This window comes from Ictalurus furcatus, chromosome 7 (assembly GCF_023375685.1).
Source record: "Ictalurus furcatus strain D&B chromosome 7, Billie_1.0, whole genome shotgun sequence".
NCBI classification, from domain to species: domain Eukaryota; kingdom Metazoa; phylum Chordata; class Actinopteri; order Siluriformes; family Ictaluridae; genus Ictalurus; species Ictalurus furcatus.
The window spans coordinates 32,963,295-32,989,742 of NC_071261.1; the positions used below are offsets into that span (position 1 = coordinate 32,963,295).

General features: G+C 38.7%; 2 long non-coding RNA genes across 2 annotated transcripts; both read right to left on the reverse strand.

The window, feature by feature from the left end:
• Positions 1 to 14,662: 14,662 nt before the first annotated feature.
• On the reverse strand, positions 14,663 to 16,569 carry LOC128610784 (uncharacterized). Its single transcript, XR_008386398.1, has 3 exons — positions 16,301 to 16,569; positions 15,423 to 15,534; positions 14,663 to 15,245 (listed from the first exon to the last, which is right to left on the reverse strand). It is a non-coding gene; the product is annotated as an uncharacterized LOC128610784 (long non-coding RNA).
• Positions 16,570 to 23,055: 6,486 nt separating this feature from the next.
• LOC128610527 (uncharacterized) lies at positions 23,056 to 24,710 on the reverse strand. The gene is made up of 3 exons (XR_008386369.1): positions 24,443 to 24,710; positions 23,684 to 23,795; positions 23,056 to 23,510 (listed from the first exon to the last, which is right to left on the reverse strand). It is a non-coding gene; the product is annotated as an uncharacterized LOC128610527 (long non-coding RNA).
• Between the last annotated feature and the right edge of the window lie 1,738 nt (positions 24,711 to 26,448).

A 26,448-nucleotide genomic window follows, 5' to 3' on the forward strand; every position in this document is an offset into this window, starting at 1 on the left:
AAACATTGTTGCAGACCAAGTTCACCCCTTCATGGTAACGGTATTCCCTAATGGCAGTGTCCTCTTTCAGCAGCACAATGCATCCTGCCACACTGCAAAAATTGTTCAGGAAAGGTTTGAGGAACATGACAAAGAGTTCAAGGTGTTGACTCGGCCTCCAAATTCCCCAGATCTCAATCCGATCAAACATCTGTGGGACGTTCTGGACAAACAAGTCCGATCCATGGAGGCCCCACTTCGCAACTTACAGGACGTAAAGGATCTGCTGCTAACGTCTTGGTGCCAGATCCCACAGCACACCTTCAGAGGTCTTGCGGAGTCCATGCCTTGACAGGTCAGAGCTGTTTTGGTGGCACAAGCGTGACCTACACAATATGACGCATGTGGTTTTAATGTTATGGCTGATCAGTGTATATGACCGCTATCATTTCATCAAATTAAATTTCGTCCAGGCCCAAGTCTAACCAAATCCGAGCCGCTTCAAGGTTGCTTCTGTAGTCTGTACTGTCAGGTAAGAGAACAAGTCATTTATTGCAGTCTGCTTTTTACAGGAAAAGTAGATTATAGTATTCACTTCAGTATTCATTTCGATACCAGATAGTTACTATACACAACTGTATTACAGAAGTATTGCACTCTGTTCTCATTTACATACTATACTGTTTAATGTACTGTAGTCCAGTATACTACATGAAGAAACTGTGAGACTATATATATATATATATATATATATATATATATATATATATATATATATATATATATATATATATATATATATATAAACTAAGACTATAGACCTGATAGTAAGGGTAGTCATTCTGTATTTTTGCAGAATTGAGCAGAAACCACTTCATAATTGAGGCAAACAACAACTCTTATTAGATGAACAACATCATGGTCAACAACATTATTTACCTACCAGAAAATCAAAACAGGTGAGGTCATGTTCCCCCCAACCAGGGACAGACAAGATTGTTTTTCTTAGACACCACATTTCGTAATTTAAAAGTATTTATGTTATTCTACTGTATTTTTCATACATTTGCATAGGTTGTATTTACATGCGTACATTTGTTCTCTAATTGACTGTACATTTTGTATTGGGTGAATTCAAGGATATAAAAATGTATTTTCTTTCTTGCAGTAATTTGGTGTATTTGTATACTTCTTCATTTTATTTTGAGGATTGTAGTGTAATATTGTTCAAGCCATGAATTATTCACTACAGTAACAGGTTTTTAAATGAGTGATCCTGCTAGTAGACACGGTGTGCGTGTGTTTTTATTGGCTTGTGTGCACCACTGGATGATTTTTGGTTTTCACTGTTTATTTTTGGGATGAAAGTTTGGGGTATGTGCAGATGAGAGACGTATTTCGGTATTGTGTTTTAGGTATTGAGAAAATGGGGTAATGTTCAATGATGAAATAACTTTAATATTTCTAACTATAATATTTTAATATAGGTTTTAAAAAAAAAATTGTGAAATAAATTTATTTTAAAAACATAACAAAGATATCTGCAGTTATAACTAGTTTAAATATATATGATATATGCTATGTAACAATGAGAAAAAGAGTGGAGGCTGAAGTGGAAAATTTGCTTGCTGCAGCTTTTTGCAGTCCTGTTTGTGGTCAAGAGAAATGAGTAGGGGGTGGAGGAGTGGTTTGATGAGAACAAGCTAACATTCAGCACCTTATTGTGCAGAAAAAAAGTTTCACAAACTCTGAGAGGAAACACTGCAGGTCTGCGGCATTGTTAGCTGACTCTGCCTTAAAAAGTCCCCCCAACCCCTTTACGAGTTATATTACTGTAAAGACAAACTTCAGACGTGAAGACAGGGGAAGTCACAGACTGAACCATGCCAGGCCTGGTGTCTTTTATCTGAGCAGATTTACAACAGGAAGATCAAATGTCCTTAATTCAACCAATTTAGCTTCACAATATCTAAACACAGTTTTTTTTTTTTTTTTTTAAGTATAAAGGCAATTATTATAATTATAATTATTAATTATATATTAAGAGTAAAGACAAATTGAATTCTTGACTTCAAATATTCAGCAAATGCACAGTATGTAGAAACATCAACACTGCAAAAAACACATTTAATAAGTACAGAATAAAAGACCGTGTATAATTTTGTATGGCGGGGTGGCATGATGAAATGGAGTCACTGTTACCACACTGGAGTTTTTCTATAACAGCACGCCTCAGAGTGTTTTATCCGTCTTACACCACAGCAATTTCCATAATTACATACCAAATATTATATATTTATATTTAATTAAGAAAATTACATTATAACAGTTGCTCCCACACCAGCCTCATGTATTTTCTCTCTCTCTGTCTTTTTCCTCTGCCTTGAAGTTAATCAAACAAAAAACAAACAAATAATCAACAACAACAAAAATGCAGACACTGCAAGAACCCCTCTGTCCTGAAGACTTTCCTGTGTTGGAGACTGCTTCCCTAATGTATTAGAATGAGCAGGTTTAATATAAACCTGTGATTTGCATCTTAAATTTTCAGCCAGTGCTTACATTATAAACATCAATGTGGCAACCTCCAGTTTAGTGATATCCCAATTAACCACAACTGATGTAACCGAGCAGACTTGAGCTGAATCAGGTGTGATATATCAGGAAGAACAATAATCCCTGATATTTTAGTCACATAAGTTTGTTTAGCAGTATTTAAAATCTAGTTCTATGACAATCTTTGTACATGGTTGTGTTTATAGATGGAATTGATCGGGAGGAAATGCACTTTGTTACGAGTATCGACACTCTAACACTCTAACACAGAGGTAAACACGGCATTTAGCAGGGGGTGAAGCCACAGACAGAAGGTGTGAAAAAGTGAGAAACACACAGTGGTGCGGTGGTTAGTCAGCTCATTCAGAGTCTAAGGCCAATGTAATGACGGCATGGAAAAAAACTAAAGTCACAAAGAAAAAAAGGGCAAAAAATAACTTCAGAGCTGGGGTGGAATAGACTTGTTTGGGTGGTGGGGAAAAAAGGTAGAGATTAAAAAAAAAAAAAATCAGATGTAATGTTCTTTGCTGGTTTAAAAATATTTCATAATAGATGAAGTTGATACTATAGTCAGCTGTATACTAGGAAAAAAAAGTCCCTGAGTACTAGGAAAAAAGTCTCGAACGTGTGGTCGAAAATGAACGTGCTGGTTAAATTTCTGGGTCGTTATCAGCCTGGAAAAACCTCTGAGATACTGCTATAGACGTCACATCCGCCATGCAAGAAAGGCAGCTCGTGAAGCTTTAAGGACAGCTCTGTTGAAAGACATCACCTTCCACACTGCGCTCTTTCAGTTCCAAAATCAGCACAAATGCATTTTAACAATTGCTTTGTCCTTAAACAGTGTAATATGATACCCATCTGTATCTTCCCTATTTATTGCATTGATTTATTTAAGTTACTTGTTAACATTTCTGCACTAATAAAACATTGTAATGTCCTGAATCAGTTTTCCTTTAACGATTCAAAAGATGATTAACCGACAACGAGCCATCCATCCATCCATCCATCCATTTTCCATACTGCTTATCCTACACAGGGTCGTGGGGGAGCCTGGAGCCTATCCCAAATAATTTGGGGCACAAGACGGGGGAAACACCCCAGATAGGGCACATCGCAGGACACAATTGCACACACATTCACACACTATGAACAGTTTGGAAATTCTAGTCAGCCGACAACACACGTCTTTGGACCAGGGGAGGAACCAGAGTACTCAGAGGAAACCCCCGAAGCATGGGGAGAAATGCAAACTCCACGCACACAGGGCAGAGGCGGGATTCAAACCCCCAACCCCAGAGGTATGAGGCAAATGTTCTAACGACTAATGCCCTACCTGACAACTAGAAAAAAAAACAAACAAACTAATGTTTATGCAAAACAGATGTAATGCTTTTACATTGTTGTGAATATGTTGTGTTTGTATGGGCTGTGTGTGTCTTCCATCTGAGCTATGTGTGTGCAATGAGGGGCACCTACCCCTTTTCCCCTGATTGCCATGGCACCCTTTTTTGGTAATACATTATTATTATTTTTTTTCATAAAGGCCTGACATCCATAAGTTGAAAGGTGAATTTGCCAGTTGAAGCAATAGAAATTAAGCTCACGAGTACCAGTGAAAACGCAGTGAGTGACACTTGCAAACACAAAGGTAAGTAATGGTAAATGGTCTGCACTTATATAACGCTTTTTTAACCTCAGCGGTTCTACAAAACACTGGTTCTCATTCACCCATTCACACACACTCACACACCAATGGTAGCAGAGCTGCTATGCAAGGCGCTAACTTGCCACCGGGAGCAACTTGGGGTTCAGCGTCTTGCCCAAGGACACTTCGGCATGTGGAGTCACGTAGGCCGGGAATCAAACCGCCAAACCTACGATTAGCAGACAACTAAGCCACAGCCTCCCTCAATTAATTTCTCATTCTCTGTAACTGTCAGATTCAATTAAAATCTGAACTGTAACACAAAAAAAGAGTTATACTTCATACAGTACTCTGGTGAGAGATAGCAGATTTAATTTGTGGTTTTCAAAGTCAGTTTGTTTCTCAACTTTTTTGCTTGTTGTCACATTATGTTTAAACCTATAGTATTTCACTTCATCATCGACAAATCATGCAGTAGTATAACAGCCAGCCAGAAATATAGTGGGTCTGATTCTGAAGGTCACATTTTAGGCTAGTTCTCTGATCATTTTTGTAGCTAGTTTGAACAGCATATATTTAGTAATAAAATGCATTCTTGTATGCATTCTTACGCTTACCTTACTGATCAGAAGATTGTCAGTTCCAATCCCAGCACTGTCAAGCTGTCACTGTCACTGCTGGGCCCTTGAGCCAGGCCCTTAACCCTCAACTTCTTAGTTGTATAAATGAGATAAATGTTAGTTGCTCTGGATAAGGGCATCGGCCAGTTGTCATAAATGTAAGTCAAATCCTCTAACAGCCTGAGAGTTGGCAACTGAGCAAATAATTATTCAAATAACACATTTTGATGAATGCCAAACACTTTTAAGGTGTAAGCATAACATATGATGTTTGTTGTAAAATTCCAGTTTACATTATCTCTCAAAATTGATTACTTGACAGATTACATTGTAGTTTTTTTTTTCTTTTTTTAAACCTCTAGATCCATTTTTAAATGTGAGCATGTGCCCCTCTAAAGGTCTTCTGATTCAGTGGGGACACCTACACAAACCTACCCCCCCCCCCCCCCCGCCCCCCCACACACACAAACTCAAGCACACTTTCAATCTAAATATATAGTATATAGGTGTGAATTTCCTTGCAAGGGAGAGATGAGTGTCATGCATGAGCAGCAGACAGGAAGTTTCAAAACTAAACACACATACACATACAAACACACACATACACACACACACACACACAGAGACACACACATTGTTGTGTTAACCACATCATGTGGGTGAGATGCTCCTAGGTAAAAACCTCGAAGCCTTTAATTTTTATCAACTTCATTATCAAACATGCAGAAGTTATTCTGCTTCTCTACTGGAACACAATGCATAATCTACTATATAATTCAATATCAATAAACCACATCGCACCACAGCATCAAACCACAACACACTCGATATCTTATTGAGCTTAATGAGGATTGGAACTTCCTGATCACACACAGCAGCAGAAAACCCACATTAACTATGACAGTGGGATTTGGTTTAATGTTCTGAAAGGTCACAAAATAATCGGCGCTGTGGTATGATGACTGTGGGAACTGCGGTTAAAGTCCTCTGATAGATACTAGAAAACTGAACTCAATTTCCTGGACTGCATGAAAACCACTGTTAAAGCGGTGTGCTCAGGTGCTCAGGAATATTTCTAAAAATAAAGATCAACATTCAACATACATTATTATTTATTTATAAAAAGAACAAGAACAACAACAAACAGTAAAAAAAACCCAGCAATAACAACAACAATGCAAACCACACCAGAAACACCACCACCAACACCACCACCAACAACAACAAAAACAAGAATAACATAACGTCATAATAATATCATATAATAACATTCTCCTTCTTCTTCTTATTATTATTATTATCATTATCATTATTATTATCATCATTATTATTATTATTATTATTGTTATTGTTATTGTTATTAATTTCAGTATGCATGCATTCATACTATAAAAAATGCAACTAATTAATAACTTTGTTACTATATGCATAATTTATACACTTTATATTCATACTTAATTAATAAAGACTGAGATGCATTTTATCGCACGCACATCTCATTAAGGCTCTTTCTGGAAACATGAAGTTCCTTTCTAGGTTTTCTTGTTTCTTCTTCTTCTTTTTTTTTTTTTTTAAAAAAATGCATCTTATTGTTTTACTCTTATCGCCAGGTTTTGTGTTTCTAACGTGTTTTAACACAATGCCAAATTTCTGGGCTTTTAAAATGTAAAACAGTACGAATCTGTATTTTGAACTTCCTGGACTTTCTGAAACTCTTGTTCGGAACACACACACACAGTACACACAATTGTAGAATTCGGACTTACACACCACTATAAACGGCAATGAAAAAATGTCATGAATAGAAATCCAGTAGGCTCATGTTTAGAGGGACAGTTCTTTTTGCTCTCTAGTCATTCAGTAAAAATATTTCATTTTTTGAAAGCATAATTAATGAGGGTTAGACAGCAAACTGGCATCTATACATCTTGCCAAGTGTTACGCTGGCCCATATTTCCACACACATGCTTATGAAATTAGATGTTCCACAGGCAGAGATGCCACCTGGTGATGCATGTAGGAGCAGCACCTGAGTGTACATTACACATAATTTTACACCATGCATGTGGTTATATGATTAAATAGGTAATTACACTTTTTGTTTATATTCACGATCTGTAACATGAAATCTGCATTATTCTTACCAGGATTAAAAAAAAAATCAGCATTCAGTGCACATCAAACATCTGACAATGGTCTCAGTGTGTGTCCTGTATGTGCTACACTGAACTTATTTATATAAGTTCATTAAATAAATTTAATTCATATAAGGCCAACAACAACCAAAACTGAGCCACAGCATTAAAAGTCAGACAGCAGATAAAGCAAATGAATGTAACTAGTCAACACTGGCACATTCAAGTGTTTCTATATGATAATAAGGCAGTTGGATTGTGGACTTCCTAGTCAATAGACCTCGGTCTGTTAGGTTGGGCAATCACATGTCCTCTACCCTCATCCTGAACACTAGCCTCCTACAGGGTTGTGTGCTGAGTCTGCTGCTCTACTCCTTATTCAACCACGACTGTGCACCTCTGCATAACTCCAACATCATCATCAAGTATGCAGATGATACCACGGTGGTAGTTCACATCAGCAACAATGAGGAGAAGTCTAGCAGCCACCAGCAACCTCACGCTCGATGCCAAGAAGACCAAAGAGCTCACTGAGGACCTCCAGAAATCTAACATCAGCAGACACTCTCCCATCTACATCCATGGGACTGAAGTAGAGCGTGTCTCCAGCTTCAAGTTCCAGGGTGTCGACATCTCTTTTTTAAATTTTTTTTATGTCTTTAATTTATTTATTCATTTTCATATGGCTCATTTACATGTGATTAATTTACATGTGATTCATTTACGTATGATTAATTTACATGTGATTCATTTTCATGAGATTCATTTTCATGTGATACATTTTCATGTGATTCATTTACGTATGATTCATTTACATGTGATTCATTTACTAATTTGCTTCTCTTTAAATCCAGTTTTAGACTGTGATATTACAAAGGTCTTTCCAGATTATTACTTGCTACACTGTATGAGATAACCCCAGTAAAATTGCCTGAATTCTATAATATAATTTGTTCACCATGTTAGGTTTAAATCCTCTAAAAACAGATTCGCAATTAAATAACATTACATCCTTCAAAGCATTGGCATGTTCTGCTTACTCTCACAATCCTCCAAACTCCCACACACCCAATGTCTCCATAAACAAACGAGACAGTAGTGTATCCTACAAAAACCGAACGTTGTCCACAATGTGAAAACAACTCGGAGAGTAAGCTGAACTTACCAACAAAATTACCAAGACTGATAAACAGTCTGCACACAATAATAAATATAATGTCCTTAACTTTTAAAGACTTGTAACAAATAATATAACAGTGTAGCATGTAAATCCGAGGAGATAAACACTAATAAAATTAAATAAACTGAAACTCTAACCCGGTCAGAGCCTCAAAACAGAGAAGCACATTAATACAGAAGTAAATTTTAAGAGGAGTGAGTCCACAAAATCTAGGTGAAGTAATGCAACGACGATATCTTCAATAAAAATCCGAATTCTGTAGAGCTGGAAGGCCGAGTGCAAAAAATAAAAATAAAAGAAGAGCGAAAAAGACTCCGCTGTATAGGTGATGCAGTTCACCCCGATATCAAGAGTTTAACATAGTCTCCTGCTTCCTCCGCTGAAATAAAGTCCTTCTGAACACCGTTATATGTAATGTGAAGCCGAGCTGGGTGAAGTATTCCATAGCGAGCGCCCTCAATACCACGAAGTTGACGCCGAACCTCGTTAAACGCGGCCCGGGCCCGGGCGGTCTTGGCTGTGTAGTCAGGGAAAATGGAGACGGTCAAATCCCTCACTGTAATCCGCTGGATCTGTCTCGCACAGTGTAAAATGTCAACACAGTCACTGTGATAGTGGAATCTGCACACAATAACTCGTGGTCGTTCACCAGGCTTGGGCTTCGGCTGAAGAGTCCGGTGGGACCGGTCCAAAACCGGCTCCTTCTCCAGACCAAACGCCTCTTTTAACAAGGCCGCTACAGCAGCAGTTGTACAGGTGTCAGGGCCCTCTGGAATTCCCACTATCCTAACGTTATTGCGCCGTGACCTCGACTCCAAATCCTCACATTTATTCTCTAATTGAGTCACGGTCGCAGTGAGAGACTCGATAGTAGTCTTCATATGAACTATGTCATCAGTGCAACCGGAGAGCGCGTGCTCCATTTCCCCAACAGTACCTTTCAGTGTTGATATGGTAGCATCAGTAGAAACTTTATCACCAGCCTGCTGTGTTTTCACGGCCTGCAGGTCAAGCTGGATAGTAAACAGCGCTTCCCCGAGAATCTTCTGGAGCGGCGATGTCCTTCCTCAGTGAAGCCAGCAGCTCGAGCCTGAGTGTGACGAAGTCAGGGTCACCGCTCGGCGACACGGATACAGGGGGAGAAGGGGACTCGCTCGAGGTGCGCACACTTGGCCTCAGTCGTGTCTGAATACCACGGGTTTTCGTGTTCTTTCCAGACATTTTAACGTACCACAAAGTTAAAATTGCAAACAAGGAAACAGAGTAGAATAAGTCAAAATATATTGTATGACCGAAAAGCGCTAATTAATTACAATTTTAATCGAAATCAGCAGGAGACTCCAACTTCGCGTCCTACTCCATCGAATTCCGAATTCCGAATCCCCGGGTGTCGAGATCTCTAAGGATCTGGCCTGGCACCATAATATTTCAATTCAGGTTAGAAAGGAGCAACGGCATCTTTACTTCCTGAGGAGACTGAAGAAAGTTCATCTGTCTCCCCAGATCTGTTTCTATCATTGCACCATTGAGAGCATCCTGACCAACTCCGTCAAGTGTGGTATGGCAGCCCACGGTATCTGAAAGAAAAGCCCTGCAAAGGGTGGTGAAAACAGTCCAACACATCATTGGTGCCCAACTCCCAGCCACTGAACATCTTCACCACAGGATATGTTTGTGTAGAGCACGCAACATCATAAGGGGCTCCTCCCATCCCAGTCACAAACTCCTTCCATCCAGGAGGAGATATAGGAACTTTCACACCAGAACCAGCAGGCTCAGGGCCAGCTTCTTCCCCACAAACCTTACCCTGCTAAACTCTACACTACACCATTAGGCCACTGTTTTTACTACCTGTAATCATCCTGCAGCTCTTTATATACTGTATATTCTGTATTTTCCCAATATAATTGTAGATTCATAGTATAAATTTTAGGTTGTCTTTATATATCATTCTGTATAACATCAAGAAAATCAGACCCTATCTCACCGACCAGTCTACACAGCTACTAGTCCAGGCTCTTGTCATCTCAAAACTTTACTACTGCAACTCACTACTCTCGGGCCTCCCAGCCAGCTCCAATAAACCCCTTCAGATAATTCAGAATGCTGCAGCATGCCTCGCCTTCAACCAGCCCAAGAGAACCCATGTCACACCCTTCTTCATCTCCCTCCACTGCCTTCCTGTAGCCGCCCGTAACAAATTCAAGGCCTTGATGCTCACCTACAAGACCTTGTCTGGAACAGCACCCTCCTACCTCAACAATCTCCTGAAGGCTTGTGTTCCTTAACACAATCTGCGATCGGTTAAATGTCAAGCTCAAATGGCCTTCTGGCTCTTGTGAAACAACTATTTCAACTTAACTCCAAACCATATGAATACGAATAGTGCCTCCCAGTGGCCTAGATGAGTAAGATTGCATCAGATAGCAGTGAGTCCCTCCCAAATCTAACATTCAAGTTTCATGAGGACGGCTCAGTAGTAACCCTGCTAAATGCCTGCTGAAAATTTAATGGCCAGTGATGGCCATCTTTTTTAAGTACAACCCCAATTCTGAAAAAGTTGGCACAGTATAGAAAATGCTAATAACAATAAATAGGGATGGTTTGTAAATGTATTTTGACTTTTTGTATTTAAACTTTTTTTTTTTTTTTTTTTTTTTTTTTTTTTTTTTTTTAATAAAACGATGTATTTGATGTTTAATCTAATCAACTGCATAGTTTTTTGAAGGTAAACATATATTTTGAAATTGATGCATGCAACACGTTCAAAAAAAGTTGGGACAGGGGCAATTTAGGACTAATAGCCATGTGACAAGTTGAAATAAGAAGGTTGTGTGAAACAGGTGAGGTAATCGTCTAATAATAGTATATAAGGAGCCTCCAAAAATTCCTAACCCTCCAAGAGCAAGGATGGGTCGATGCTCGCCAATCTGCCAACAGATGCGTCAGCGAATAATCAAACTCTTTGAGAAGAACATTCCCCAAAGACAAATCGCCGTCGTGTTCTCCGGGCCAAAGAGGAAAAGGACCATCCGAGCTGTTATCAGCGTCAGGTCCAAAAGCCAGCGTCTGTCACGCTATGGGGGCGTTACAGTGCCCATGGCATAGGTAACTTGCACCATTAATGCAGAAAGATACGTACACATTTTGGAACAACATATACAGCCATCCATTTTGCCCGGATTACAAGCGCATTGTTGCGTAAGCAGAGAGTGCGGGTGCGAGCATGGACTGCTGCAGTCCTGACCTGTCTCAAATTGAGAATGTGTGGCGCATTATGTAGCGCAAAATAAGGCAACGAAGGCCCTATACAGTTGCGCAGCTGAAGAAATGCATAACGGATCAATGGGGGAAAATTCCTCTCGCTAAACTTAACTAACTGGTGTCTTCACTCAGTGTGCAAATGCTTAATAAGTATTATTAAAAGAAAAGCTGATGTTACACAGCGGTAAACAGTCTACTGTCCCAACTTTACAAATTTTAGCCTCAGATTCCTGTTCTTGGCTGACAGGAGTGGAACCTGATGTGGTCTTCAGCTACTGGAGCTCATCCACCTCAAGCTTCGATGTTTTGTGCATGCTGAGACATTTTGGTTGTAAAAAGTGATTTGAGTTACTATGTCCTTACTGGAAGCTCTAACCTGGCCATTTTCCTCTCTTATTAACAAGGCATTTCCACCCACAGAACTATTGCTCACGCAATGTTTTTTTTTTGTTTTTTTTTTGCACCATTCTGTGTAAACTCTAGAGACTGTTGTGTGTGAAAATCCCAGGAGATCAGCAGTTTCTAACATACTCAAACCAGTCCATCTGGTACCAACAACCATGCCACAGTTAAAGTCACAGAGATTTTTTTTACAGTATTTGGCAGATGCTGTTATCCAGAGCGACTTACATTTATCTCATACATCTGAGCAATTGAGGGTTAAGGGCCTTGCTCAAGGGTCCAACGGTGGCAGCTTGGTGGTGTTGGGGTTTGAACTCGTATCTTCTCAGCAGTAGATGTGGACCTTAATTGAAGTTCTTGACCTGTATCTGAGTGTATGGTGAGTGTATAAAATTTAGAATAACTTTTGTTCATTTGTTAATTGTCAAATTCAGAATAGTTAATGTTTCATTCATAGCTATTAATGTTGTATTAAAGAAAGTTATTATCAAGTGTAAGTTAACGCTAATATGAATCTGGGCCTAGGACTGAATTAAATAAATAACAAGATAATAGATTGGTGTGGGGGAGAAAAAAAACTAAATAGCCTGATAATAAGATTTATGGTCAACTTATGTTCATGACAAAAAACAGTTAAATAAAATAAAAAATACAAATTTCACAGACGGTGGTTCAGGGGCCTGGGCTTCTGTAGCTCCAACTAAACAGTTGTTAAAAAGGTTGAAGCTTTGCAATTTCAGTACTGTTACAGTAGATGGTGACAGTAGAGCATTTTGTAGAAAGAAGCACTACAGAAAATATAGTCCTTACTTTCAGGAAGTTCATTATTTAATTAATTATCTCAAATTCTGTTCATTTATCTGTCAGTGTCATTGGATAGTGTTGCTGCCTTACAGCTCTGGGGTCCCTGGTTTGACCCTGGGCTCAGATTACTGTACCACTGCATGTCTAAAAACATGTAGGTAGGTGGATTAGCTATGCTAAATTGCCCCTATGGATGTGTATGTACACATTCCGTGTGTATTCTCCCACCTTGATTCCAGTGTTCCCATTATAGGCTCTGGCTTCTGCCATGACCCTTACCAGGATAAAGTGGTTACTGAAATTGAATGCATGTTAATATATTTCTTCCCAGCAGGGGTGCTCATAAGTCATTTTACACAAGTCAGAGGTTCAGGCATTAGTTGTGAACTTAAGACTGAAATTGTTAGCTGTAGTCATTTTACTGCACACACACCATTCAGTACACACAGTGTACAATAGAACACTGCTCTTATTTGATGTCTAAAAGTATACATATTTAGAAAAAGGTCCAATCTTGAAATCTTAAAGATTTTTTGGTTGTCTCTACGAGAGATCTTAAAGATTGTACTATGTGGTGGCTCAGTGGTGGCTCAGTGGTTAAGACATTGGGCTACTGATCAGATGGTCATGAGTTCAAACCTCATCACCACCACCAAGCCCTTGAGCAAGACCCTTAACTGTTCAGATGTATAAATGAGATAAATGTAAGTATGTAAAATGTATACACCTGTTAGTTCTGATCTACTCATTGGATTGGACAAGCAATGAGTGCTGATAATATATAGTATGATAGCACTGGGACATTTCCCTCCCTGTATCTATCCAGCTTTTTTACTCTTTGGAAACTATTTTCTTGGATGGAGTAAAAATGAACAAAATATTTGACCATAGTGTTTTGGTTACACAATATTAAAATAGCCGTGCTGATATCCTGTACAACAGCACTCTTGCTTGTGCGATATTGTATAATTATAAAACAGTGCTGTTGATTTCTGGAGAAGGTGACAGTATTTGAGGTTTATATTAATGCACTCTTTCTAATACATTATCGTTTCTATAGTAACAGTTCATTCACAGGGACTTGTCTGGTGGAGACTCCACATAAACATTTACAAAAATATGTATAATTTTTTATATGGTGAAGTTTCTGTAAGGAGATATGTAAAATTTATGGAAGGAGTCTCCAGTGCCAGCTCCTTGTCACAGGACTTGTAACAGTATTAATATATATGTTTGAACTTATATACGGAGTGAATGACATTTACATTTACATTTATAGCATTCGGCAGACGCCCTTGTACAGAGCGGCTTATGGAAGCACTTTGAAGTTCATCCATCTTTCCATCTATTTTCTGTACTGCTTATCCTACACTCCTGTACTGCTTATCCTCCTCCAGAGCCTGGAGTCTATCCCAAAGAACTTGGGGCACAAGGCCCAGGACGATATCAATGGTTGGTGCCAACCCATCACAGAGCACAAAGCAAGACTTTGTGTATCCAGAGGAACACCCAAAGCACAGGGAGAACATGCAAACTCCACACACACAGGGTAGAGACAGGAATCGAACCCCAGAGGTGTGAGGCAATCGTGCTAAGCACTAAGCCCCCCCCCCCGACCCCAATGCCATCAATAAATACTTTCTGATACTGGTTCATTATGTCATGGATTAAGAATACCATCAGTCTAAAAACTCTGTTAGGGAGGCGATATCATAAGAAAAGCACACAGACTACACAATTGTTTATAATAATGTTCATTTTAAGTACTTCATGAAAAAGGAGGTCTTTAGACATCCATCATTTTAAGACGGCCAGTGACTCAGGTGCTCAGCCGGACATCTAGGGGAAGTTCATTCTACCACCTAGATACCAGAACAGAGAAGAGTCTTGATGCATGCCTTCCTTTTACCCTGAGAGATGGTGGGACCAGTCGAGCAGTACGAGAAGATCAGAGGGAGCGTGGTGCAGTGTGGGCTGTGATAAATGATTTGAGGTACTGTGAGTGGGTGCTGCTCTGTTTGTGGCTTTGTAGGCAAGCAGAGTTTTAAATCTGATGCAGGCAGCTACAGGAAGCCAGCGGAGGGAGCATAGCAATGGGGTGGTGTGGGAACTTAGGAAGGTTGAATTACAGGATGTTTCTAAAGTGAAACGTGATACTGATTATAAACTACTGCACATGTAGCAAGTAATTGCACATATTGATCCATTGATTCTCTTACTCTTTCTTTATCGAGAAGTATGTTTCTTTTTTAAATATTAGAATGTAGCTATTAAAGTGGCATTATATACAAACAACAATGTTTTCTTTTAAAATGTGAATTTATTTAGTAGAAATATTGCAATAATGAGTAATACAAATGTACTTTATTGAATTAACAGAAAAATAAAATGAATTCATGCCCGCAGCCTTTACTGCAAATCAGTAATATGATGGCAAAATCATTTAAGCAAATCTTTACGGTCAAAGATTGTCTTTACACTTGTTATGCAAAGCAACAAACTATAGGTGAAAGGTGTGTTGTAGAAAAAAGAATTAAGCTTTAGTCACTGGTTAAGTTGAGCTTTCAAACAGGCGTCGGTCGATTTTTTTCATTGCTCGCTGCACCGACGCCAAGCTGGGGTTGGCACACATCCTGCGCCCATTAAATCCAATAAAACTTTGGGGGAAGAGAAAATTTGGGTTAATGCTGTTATATATCCAGACAACACAAAATAAATGTTTAGAATCAGAATATCCAGAAGAGCTGTAGTTAGTAGCAGTAAGCTAAGTCACAATTTAAAACAACTATAATTGTGAAATTAATAAAAATAAAGATTATATTGTGAAAACTTACATGACTCCAGGATATGTACAGTCAGGCCTTGTTACACTGTAGCTTTTAATGACTGCAGCAGGGATTGAATACCGGGCATATATGAAACAGCATTTATCTGATCCTATCACATCTGTGTGAAAACATTGATTCATATATTTATAATTATGGACTTAACTTATCTTATCTTACCTTACCTTATCTTTGTTTGTACCCTACATCTTGTACCTTGTGTATGTAAATGTTACCTGGAAGGATGCATGTGTTATACCTTTGATTATCTTTTAGATGAAAGCTTTACTGTATCAGTGGTCCATAAGGTTCAATTATGTACACTATATTAACATTACCAGTTGAAAGATACAGGAAAATGTATAACGGCTGGTAAAAAATAACTGATGGTAGTATGAGAGTATACTTAATTACATAAAGTATTGGGATATACATACACGTAAATATAAGATCGTTATCTTTAAACAGTAGTTTGCTTGAACTATTACATGTATCTGTCAATATGTGAATATTGAATGAAATTTGAAATACTTTAATGAAAACAAGAGTAAAATAGTGAGGGGAGTCAGGTCATGAATATTAAGTAAAAAAGTTGAATTTAATATATTTGAACCTGCATGACATTTTTGGCCATGTGCCCAAAAAAACATTATGTTTAAGAAAAAACAAATAAACATCATGCTTTGAAGATTTGCAGAATTCTGATTTCGATATTGTTGAACAACACTGGCAGTTTTACGAAACAGAATTCACAACAATTCCGATTAAGTGCAAAGCAATTATGTGCCAAGTTTGATTCAGCAAATACAGACAATAATACAAATTTTTAAAAATAGATTAAAAAGATTAAAAAAAAAACTAGAATCAAAAGACAGACTTTATCTTACTCTGGGCCATTGTGAATGACGGAAGGCAGGCAAGAACCAGCAGGAGAAAATGGGAGATCATGACTGCTGATGGTGATGATTATGATAAGGATGATGATCACGAGGTGAACATAATCGTATTAATGCAAATATCACCTCAGCAGTGATTATATTAGCTGATAAGCTGTGTGGGAGAATGTGGTTTAAGTGTGTTTGTGTGTGTGGGGGGGGGCAGGTTGTAGGCAAAGAAATGTGAGTAAGTGGGGGAAAAAAGCACCTCTTTCACAGGAAACACAGCTGCGGTTTTCACCTTTACTGATACATAACTCAGCAGCATTTAACACTTCATAGCCAAACTCACGTACAACGTATAAGAATAATTTCAGTTTTAATAAGTAACAGAGTTTTAAATCTGATGTGGGCAGCTACAGGAAGCCAGTGGAGGTAGTGCAGCAATGGGGTAGTGTGAGAGAATTTAGGAAGGTTGAAAACCAGTTGTGCAGCTGCGTTCTGGGTCACTTGCAGAGGTCGAGCGGCGTTCAGAGGCAGACCTGCCAGGAGAGAGTTGCAGTACTCTAGTCTTGAAATGAAAAGAGACTGAACCAGCACCTGAGTGGCCTGTGTGGATGGAAATGGACGAATCCTATTGATGTTGTAAAGGAGAAATCGACATGAGCGTGTCAGATTAGCAATGTGAGAGGAAATGGTTACCCCAAGGTAGCGTAACAGTAACCGAATGAGATTAGAGAGATGTCCAGGGAGATCATAAGATCCTGACATGGTGATGAATCATCTGGGATGAACAGCAGTTCAGTTGTTGAGTTGAGTGAACCTGCTCTTTTAATTGGTATAACAAACAGCAGCTGTGATGTGAGGTGGAGAGCCATATCAAGTGCAGGATAATCACTAACTTCTGCCCAAAAAGCTGCTTTTTTTGTGCATTCATCGAGCAGATTTCTCCATGTTAGAAAATAGCTCCCAGATTTACTGTTGTTTTATTTATTTGACATCATTATGCGTTTGTGCACCAGGTCATGTTTTCTCTTCCATTTACAAAATACAGAGGGAGAGAAGAGTGGGGGAGGGGTGGACAGGAAGCAAATTAGGTCATGGTTTTATAAGATAAAGCCTCTTTACCACACACTTCCCTTGTAATATTGCAATATAGAACAAAGTGAGTTTAGCAAAAACAATGACAAGGAAAAAAATCTGACAGCATCAGCATTTATTTGTCCTGTGTGGTTTTATCTGCTGTTTGCATTGCTCTTGTACTCTGTAGGAATGTAGGTTTTTACACTAACTTATACAGAACCGAGCCGTGTTCAACACTTCATAGCCAAACTTGCATATAATGTTTAAGAATGATTTCAGTTTAATTTGAGTAAATAGCATATTTATATCTACTATCAACACTGCAGCACAATCACACAATAAACCCAAGGACATGGTGCATTATTTTAATTAAACAAGCATAAGTATTGATACTTTAGTATTCTTATAATTTTTCATCTAAAAGTAGGTGAAAGAAATAAATCAGAATAAACACACCAAATAACTGAATTTAATGAATGGCAAATAAACAATTCTAATAAGACCAAATAGCACGTGATCAGCATTTATAGAGGGTATGAAAAGGGCAGGCCTGAACATCCATGGAAAGATGACAGACCGTGATGAGAAATAAAACCGCCCTCAGTGCTAAATGTGCTGTTTGTGGTCAGAAGGAGCTAAAAATGGTTTGGTGAGAAAGAGATAACTATCATGGTATTTGTCACACACTGAGTCTGTATTCTACATAACGAGCCTGAAGGTTAAGCAAGCCGACAAGTTTCTCATTCTGCTAGCTTTGTGTTGATCACTGACTAGCTAGAGGTTTCCTTAATTTTAATTACATTTTATTTGCCTTGCAGCTTTAAAAATACTCATTGCCACAAACAGCTTTACAGAAATCTAGATGTAGGTTCATATCGGTCATGTCACAGCAAACCAGTGACTACATTTCCCATCCTTCACTGCGGCCTACAAACATGGCTGCCATGGACTACACTTCCCACACACACGCGTCCACCTTCTCTGGAATTGTAAATCACACACACCTGGTTACAATCTCACACACACTCACACCACAGTATATAAGAGACTGTTCATACAGTATGACTTTACTGCACTTGCATCCGTCCGCAACTCTTGAGGATGGATGCAAGTACAGTAAAAGCCATTTAATAGAGAGAGACAGGCAGACAAATCCAAATCATTAGACAGAAGCATGGTCAAAACAGTCAATGGGTCAGGCGATCAGCAAACGGGCAAAAATAGGGTGAGGCTTGAATCAGAGTCGGGAAACGAAATGAGAACAAAGGACATCTGCTTGGTAAAGAGTTAAATTCAATACTACACAAAGTCATAGTGAACAGTCTCTTATATACTGTGGTGTGAGTGTGTGTGAGGTTGGAACCAGGTGTGTGTGATTAGAATTCTGGAGAAGGTGAACGTGTGTGTGTGTGTGTGTGTGGGAAGTGTAGTCCATGGCAGCCATGTTTGTAGGCCACAGTGCAGGATGGGAAATGTAGTCACTGGTTTGCTGTGACATGACAATATCTCTAATGAGCAAGCCAGAGGCGATATCTTTATTGCAAACGATTTTCAGTTGAAAGTAGGTAATGCACGCTCGAAATGTCACTACAAGTCGTAAGATGATGTCATGGACTAATTTGCATATTCAGGGGATCGCAGGCCCGGATTAACACAGTGTGGTGCCCTAGTGTGACCACACTTGAAGTGCCACCCCCCAGCATTACTGCGTCACTGTGGACTTGACTCTGACTTGGGGGTGGGAGGTCACATACACTCAATCGCAATTCTTTAAATACATATATTTTTGTATGCTCTCTCTGTAGAGATTATATTAACTATTAATTCTGTATTTGTTTCCATCTCTTCCAGTAAATAATATATATAGAAAATATGACAAATATTTTAAAGGTCTAGTCATTATCTTAATCATTTGGTGTCCCCGATTGGCTGGTGCCTCAGGGCACTCGCCCAATCCCATATATGGATAATCCTGCCTTGGTGGATTGTCATGATCCTTTAAAATTCATAAACTATTACATATTTCCAAAATACAGTGGTCCTTGAAAGTTTGTGATGAGTTTAAATTTTTCTAGATTTCTGCATAAAGGCCTAAGAGTAGATAAAGAGAACCCAAATAAACAATGAGACAAACAAATGATCAGTCCTGCACATCGGCTTGGAGGAATTTTATCCCGTTCCTCAGTATAGAACAGCTTCAACTCGGGGATGTTGGTGGGTTTCCTCACATGAACTGCTGGCTTCAGGTTCTTCCACAACATTTCTATTGGATTAAGGTCAGGACTTTGACTTGGCCATTCCAAAACATTACTTTTATTCTTCTTTAACCGTTCTTTGGTAGAACGACTTGTGTGCTTAGGGTTGTTGTCTTGCTGCATGACCCACTTTCTCTTGAGATTCAGTTCATGGACAGATGTCCTGATATTTTCCTTTAGAGTATAATTCCAAATTCATTGTTCCATCAGTGATGGTGAGTCGTCCAGGCCCAGATGCAGAAAAACAGGCCCAAACCGTGATACTACCACCCCCATGTTTCACAGATGGGGTAAGGTTCTTATGCTGGAATGCAGAGTTTTCTTTTTTAAACCAAAAAGTTCTATTTTGGTCTCTTCAATCCACAAAACATTTTTCCAATAACCTTCTGGCTCGTCCACGTGATCTTTAGCAAACTGCAGAAGGTCAGCAATGTTCTTTTTGGAGAGCAGTGGCTTTCTCCTTGCCATACACACCATTGTTGTTCAATGTTCTCCTGATGGTGGACTCATGAACATTAACATTACCCAATGTGAGAAAAGCCTTTAGTTGCTTAAAAGTTACCCAGGGTTCCTTTGTGACCTCACAGACTATTACACGTCTTGCTCTTGTAGCTATATATGTCGGCCATTCCTGGGGAGGATAGCTATGGTGGAATCCAAACTCTTTAGAGATGCCTTTGTATCCTTTTCCAGTCTGATGAGCATCAACAACTCTGAGGTCCTCAGAAAACTTCTTTGTTCATGCCATGATATACTTCCACAAGCTAATTTGTAGCATTATAATCCCCTTTTGCATCTGGTGGGGTTCTCTGTCTCAGTAAAGTAGCTCATAGATTTACTGTTGATTTGTTTGTTTGACATTATTACGCTTTTTTGCAGCAGGTCATGTTTTTTTTCACATCGTAATATAGAGAGAAAATGAAGAGTGGGGGAGGGGTGGACAGGAAGTAAATTAGGTCATGGTTTTATATGATGAAGCCGCTTTACCACACTTCCCTTGTAATATTGCAATATACAACAGAGCTTGTTTATCAAAAACAACAGAAAAATATCAAAATCTGACAGATGAGTATCTCAATTATTTGTGCTGCTTTAATTTGTCTTTTCTGTTCACTTTGTTCTTGTATACTTTAGCAACAATGCAAAATAAAAAATAAAGTTAATTTGTCTCTTCTGTTCACAAGATGAAATAGCTTTTTTTTTTTTAATTCCCAGAACCCCAGAGGACAGAAAAAGTATAAGTGTTCACAGGAGTTTAAAATGGGGGAATAAAATATCAAACTAAAAGACAAATCTAATTTTAATTTTAATTTAATTTAATTAATTTTAATTTAATTTTAAAGAACTCTCTGAGTATCTGAAAAAAAGAATTGTTACTCTACATAAAGATGGCCTAGGCTATAAGAAGATTGCCAAGACCCTGACACTGAGCTGCAGCACGGTGGCCAAGACCATACAGCGGTTTAACAGGACAGGTTCCACTCAGAACAGGCCTCGCCATCGTCCACCAAAGAAGTTGAGTGCATGTGCTCAGCGTCATATCCAGAGGTTGTCTTTGGGAAATAGACGTATGAGTGCTGCCAGCATTGCTGCAGAGGTTGAAGGGGTGGTGGGTCAGCCTGCCAGTGCTCAGACCATATGGATGCTTGGATGGATGGATGGATGGACTTAGTGGAGAAGCCTTTGTTTGTAATGACTTCAAGACACTTCCTGTATGAAGAAATTTATGGGTCGCAGTATTCAGGTGTGATTTTTGGTCCATTCTTCGAAACATATTGTCTTTAAATCTTGTTCAGTTGGATTCGAGTCAGGTGATTGTCTGGCCATTCTAACACCTTCATTTTTTTTCTTTGAAACCAGTTGAGAGTTTCCTTTACTGTATGCTTTGGATCGTTGTCCTGCTGGAAGCTCCACCCACGTCTCATCTTCATCATCCTGGTGGATGGCAGCAGATTCTTCTCAAGAATCTCCCGGTAAAGGGCTCCATTCATCGTTCCTTCAGTTATATGAAGTCTTCCAGTACCATGTGATGAAAAACAGCCCCACACCATGATGCTTCACCTCCAAACTTCACTGTTGGTGTAGTGTTTTTAGGGTGATGTGGAGTGCCATTTCTTCTCCAAACATGGTGTGTAGCATGACAGACAAAAAGTATAATTTTGCTCTCGTCTGACCAGACTACACTCTCCCAGTATTTCATAGGCTTGTCCAAATGATTTGTAGTAAACTTTAAACGAGCTTCGACATGCCTTTTCTTTAGTAATGGAGTCTTGCGTGTGAACGTGAGCAGTGGAGTGCATTGCCTATTGTTTTCTCTGTGACGATGGCACCTGCTGCCTCCAAGTGTTTCTGGAGCTCTTTCCAAGTGGTCCTTGGCTCTTGGGCTACTCTTCTGACTATTCTTCTGACTCCCTGTTCAGAACTCTTGCGAGGAGCTCCTGTGCGTGGCCGGTTGATGACGGAGTGATGTTGCTTCCACTTGTGGATAACGGCCCCAATGGTGCTTACTGGAGGATTCAGAAGTTTTGAAATACGTCTGTATCCAATTCCATCAATATGTTTCACAACAATAAGGTTGTGAAGGTCTTGGGAGAGCTCTTTGCTCTCCCATCATGAGATGTTTCTTGTGTAACACCTTGGTAATGAAAAGCCTTTTTAATAGACCATTACTTTACTAACCCAGCTGATATTAATTTGCACAGATAGGGGTATAAATACTTATGGATTTCAGCTGGTTCTTTGCCTTACCTTGCCTTATAGAACTGATTTTTCTTATCGTGTTCAATACTTTTTCCCCGTGTCATTCCATTTTATTACACATAACTTTATTTATGGACTTTAATGTTGTGAATTCTTTATATTTGCAGATTTCTTGAGTTAATACTGATGTCTGGTGAAAAGTTCACACTTTATATCGGTTTCTGATTTGTGACCCATCTGTATCTTATAGTGATCTAAACAAATTGTCACATCTTTTTCCAAACACTGAACTGTCTTCTGTTGGCCTGATGTGTCCTGCTGCATTAATATCAATGGAAGAGAGGTGGCACCAGTTTAACACAAGAATATTCGCTGCTGTAACTGTGAACCTCAAAGTCTAGATCAGGGGTCATCAATCTTATCTGTAAAGGGCCGGTGTAGCTGCAGGCTTTCATTCCAACCAGACAGAATCCATACCTGATCCCACTTCTTAAATCAGTTCATCTTGGTCTGCAATCAACCATCAAGTGTACCTCTTATTTGACTGGAATGAAAGCCTGCAGCCATACAGGCCCTTCGTGGATAACCTTGAGAACCCCTGGTCTAGATTAAGGATCAGTTTGCATGTGGCCCTCAAGAAATCAAATACAATTTGGCAGCAAGACAGAAACTCATACATCTGAGAAACAAAATGTAAAAGAATGAAAAAGATCCTGAGTAGCAACACAACTCTTTATTTATTTATTTATTTTCACATTTTCAAATGCTGCTCTCAAAGATGAACATTTCAATCTCTTTGAAGGTGACCAACATTGCTTTCTTTTAAAATGTAAAAATGTGCTTAAAAATAGAAACGTTGTCATAATATGCATTTCAAAATGTCCTTTAATATGTATAAAAATATCATTCATTCATCCTCACAGCCAACAGTTCAGTTACACGATGCTAGACTAATTCAACCAAAAGCTTGTGTAAATATGATTTATAATAAAAAACTTTATTCGTCCTGTGTAAATCCTTAAAAAAAGCATTTTTTAAAAAAAGAAAGAATAATAATTTGTATTAATGGAGAAAGCATTTAAATTTCAGGAGTAAACAGGCGCTGGTCAACTGCTTTCATGTTCTTCTTCACCCAATCTTCCCTGGGGTCTGCACACACCTGATGGCCGTTCTTTACAGTAAAACTGCAATAAAGACAAAAATCGAACATTCTTACACATCCCAAACGATGTAAAAAGATTATTTAAAGTTAGGTTATTTTAAAGTTGATATTATGCATAACCATAAAGCAATAACAAACAGGGAAGGACAACTTTATTATTAATTAAAAGAAATAAATGAGGGAGTGAAAGCTTACATGACTCCAGGTTTTGTACACCGAGGGTCTATTACTTCATACGCTGTAATGCGTTTTACAGGGATTCGATTGGTCTGGTAAATGAAACAGCATCGATGTGGTTCATTTTCATCTGTGTGAAAACATTTATTCAATTAGTTTTGTGATTAAATACTCAATAAAAAACATATTAGATATAGATAACAGGTAAGAGATGCTGCGTTTGCGTGTTTTAGACTTTACCACACTGTTGTTGAATTCTAGTTTCTGATTGGTCAGAAGGTGTTGATTAATTTTCTATGACAGCGGTTCTGATACGTTATCATTCTATAGCAACAGCTCATTCAGAGGGAACTGTAAGGTGGACGGGCCACATAAACAGTATAAAAAAAAACGTGTAATCGTTGATATGGTTTAATTTAATTTAATTAATTAATTTATTTATTTATATAAGGAGTCTCCAGTGTCAGTACTTTATAACAGTCAGAGGTAAAGCTGTAACAAAGTTTTCTGACATTTTCAGAGAGGGAGAAAGAGAGAAAAAGAGAGGCTAGTAAGTGTACAGCTGTTTAGAGCTGCTATAGTGTAAGTGAGAACAAGAAGTAACTTGTTTTGCAGATTGTCCACAACCTTAAACAAAACTATAACTAGATTAAATGTCTGATGTCATGTTGTAACTGATCACAAATTACTACTACTACTACTACTACTACTACTACTAATAATAATAATAATAACAACAAAAAATATTAAATATTAGAAATATAAACGTTATCTTACTGCTGGCCATTGTGAAGGACTGAAGGCAGGCGAGACCCAGCAGAACCAGCAGGAGAGAACGTGAAGACATGACTTCTGATGGCGATGATGATGATGATGATGATGAGGATGAGGGTGAGGGTGAGGGTGATGGTAACGATGCAAACAGAATGGTATTAATGCAGGTATCACCTGATACTTGAGTTTATATAAGCTGAAAAGAGGAGGGGGAGAGTGTGGTTTTGGTGTTTGTAGGCGATGAAAAAGTTCCGCTTTGTCTGAGGGAGAGGAAAGACATCTTCCATAGAATACCCGACCGCAGTTTACAGCTAAAATGAGAAAGAACTGCGCGGCGTTGAAGACTTTTTAATCAGACTCACCTTTACACTCCTGTATTAATCACATAAAGTTAAACAAAGATGAACAAGTTCAACTTTATTGAAGTGAAGCAGTAAATCTGTAGAGATCAAACTCTCGTGTTAAACAACACACCACGTCACACACAATACACAGAGATAATACATCATTAATATTAAATGTGCTAATTATTCACACAACATGTATTTGTGTTTGTGGTAAACAGTATTCCTTTCTTCTATCTTTACACAGAGTATAAAAACTGTCATGATTAATAAAACAAACCCTCTAATAAATCATTTCCGGTGAGAGGAAAAATATTGATTCTGAAAAATCCCCTACTGTAGATTTCACATCAGCATTAATCTTCTACATGTGTGTGTGTGTGTGTGTGTGTCTGAAAAACAGGTGAAGGTGCATTTCACCACATTATACCATTAAAACTGCACATATGAATTCAGGTAAACACATCTGGCACATTTGGTATAATACATTACATGGTCAAAAGTATGTGGACACCTGACCATCACACCCATATGTGGTTCTTCCTGAAACTGTTGCAAAGTCAGAAGCACACAGTTATATAGAACGTCTTTGTATGCTGTAGCTTTACAATTTCTCTTCACTGGAACTAAGAGGCCCGGACCTGTTATAGCATGACTGCACAAAGCGAGCTCCATGAAGACGTGGTGTGTGAAGGTTAGAAGCAGGGTGAAGAACTTGAGTGTCCTGCACAGAACCCTGACCTCAACCACACTTAACACCTTTGGGATGAACTGGAACTGGAGTCTCCTTACATCAACATCAGTGCGTGACCTCAACCTCACTAACACTCTTGTAGTCGAATGAACACAAATCCCCACAGCCACGCCCCGAAATCTAGTGGAAAGCCTTCTCAGAAGAGTGGAGCTTATTACAACAACAACAACATCAACAACCATAATAATAATATTAATAATAATAATAATAATAATACAGTAAATTATAGGCTCGTGGTGGCTTAAAGCCATAGTAACACACTTTATATTGGTTTAACCAAGCCTTATTATTGGTTATATTGGTTACACACTTTATATTGGTTTCTGATTTGTGACCCACTTGTATCTTATAGTGATCTAAACAAATTGTCACATCTTTTTCCAAACACTGAACTGTCTTCTGTTGGCCTGATGTGTCCTGCTGCATTAATATCAATGGAAGAGAGGTGGCACCAGTTTAACACAAGAATATTCGCTGCTGTAACTGTGAACCTCAAAGTCTAGATCAGGGGTCATCAATCTTATCTGTAAAGGGCCGGTGTAGCTGCAGGCTTTCATTCCAACCAGACAGAATCCATACCCGATCCCACTTCTTAAATCAGTTCATCTTGGTCTGCAATCAACCATCAAGTGTACCTCTTATTTGACTGGAATGAAAGCCTGCAGCCACACAAGCCCTTCGTGGATAACTTTGAGAACCCCTGGTCTAGATTATCAGGGTATGTTTGTGAAGTAAAGACAATCAACAGCACCATCAAACAGAAGAGTTTTTTATTTAATAAAGAACAACGTGTCATACTGTTTTGTTCATAGTTATAGTTTAAGTATGAGTTTGCATGTGGACATCACCTAACACAAGTTGTCAGCAAAACAGGAACTCATACGTATTAGAAACAAAACATGAAAGAATGA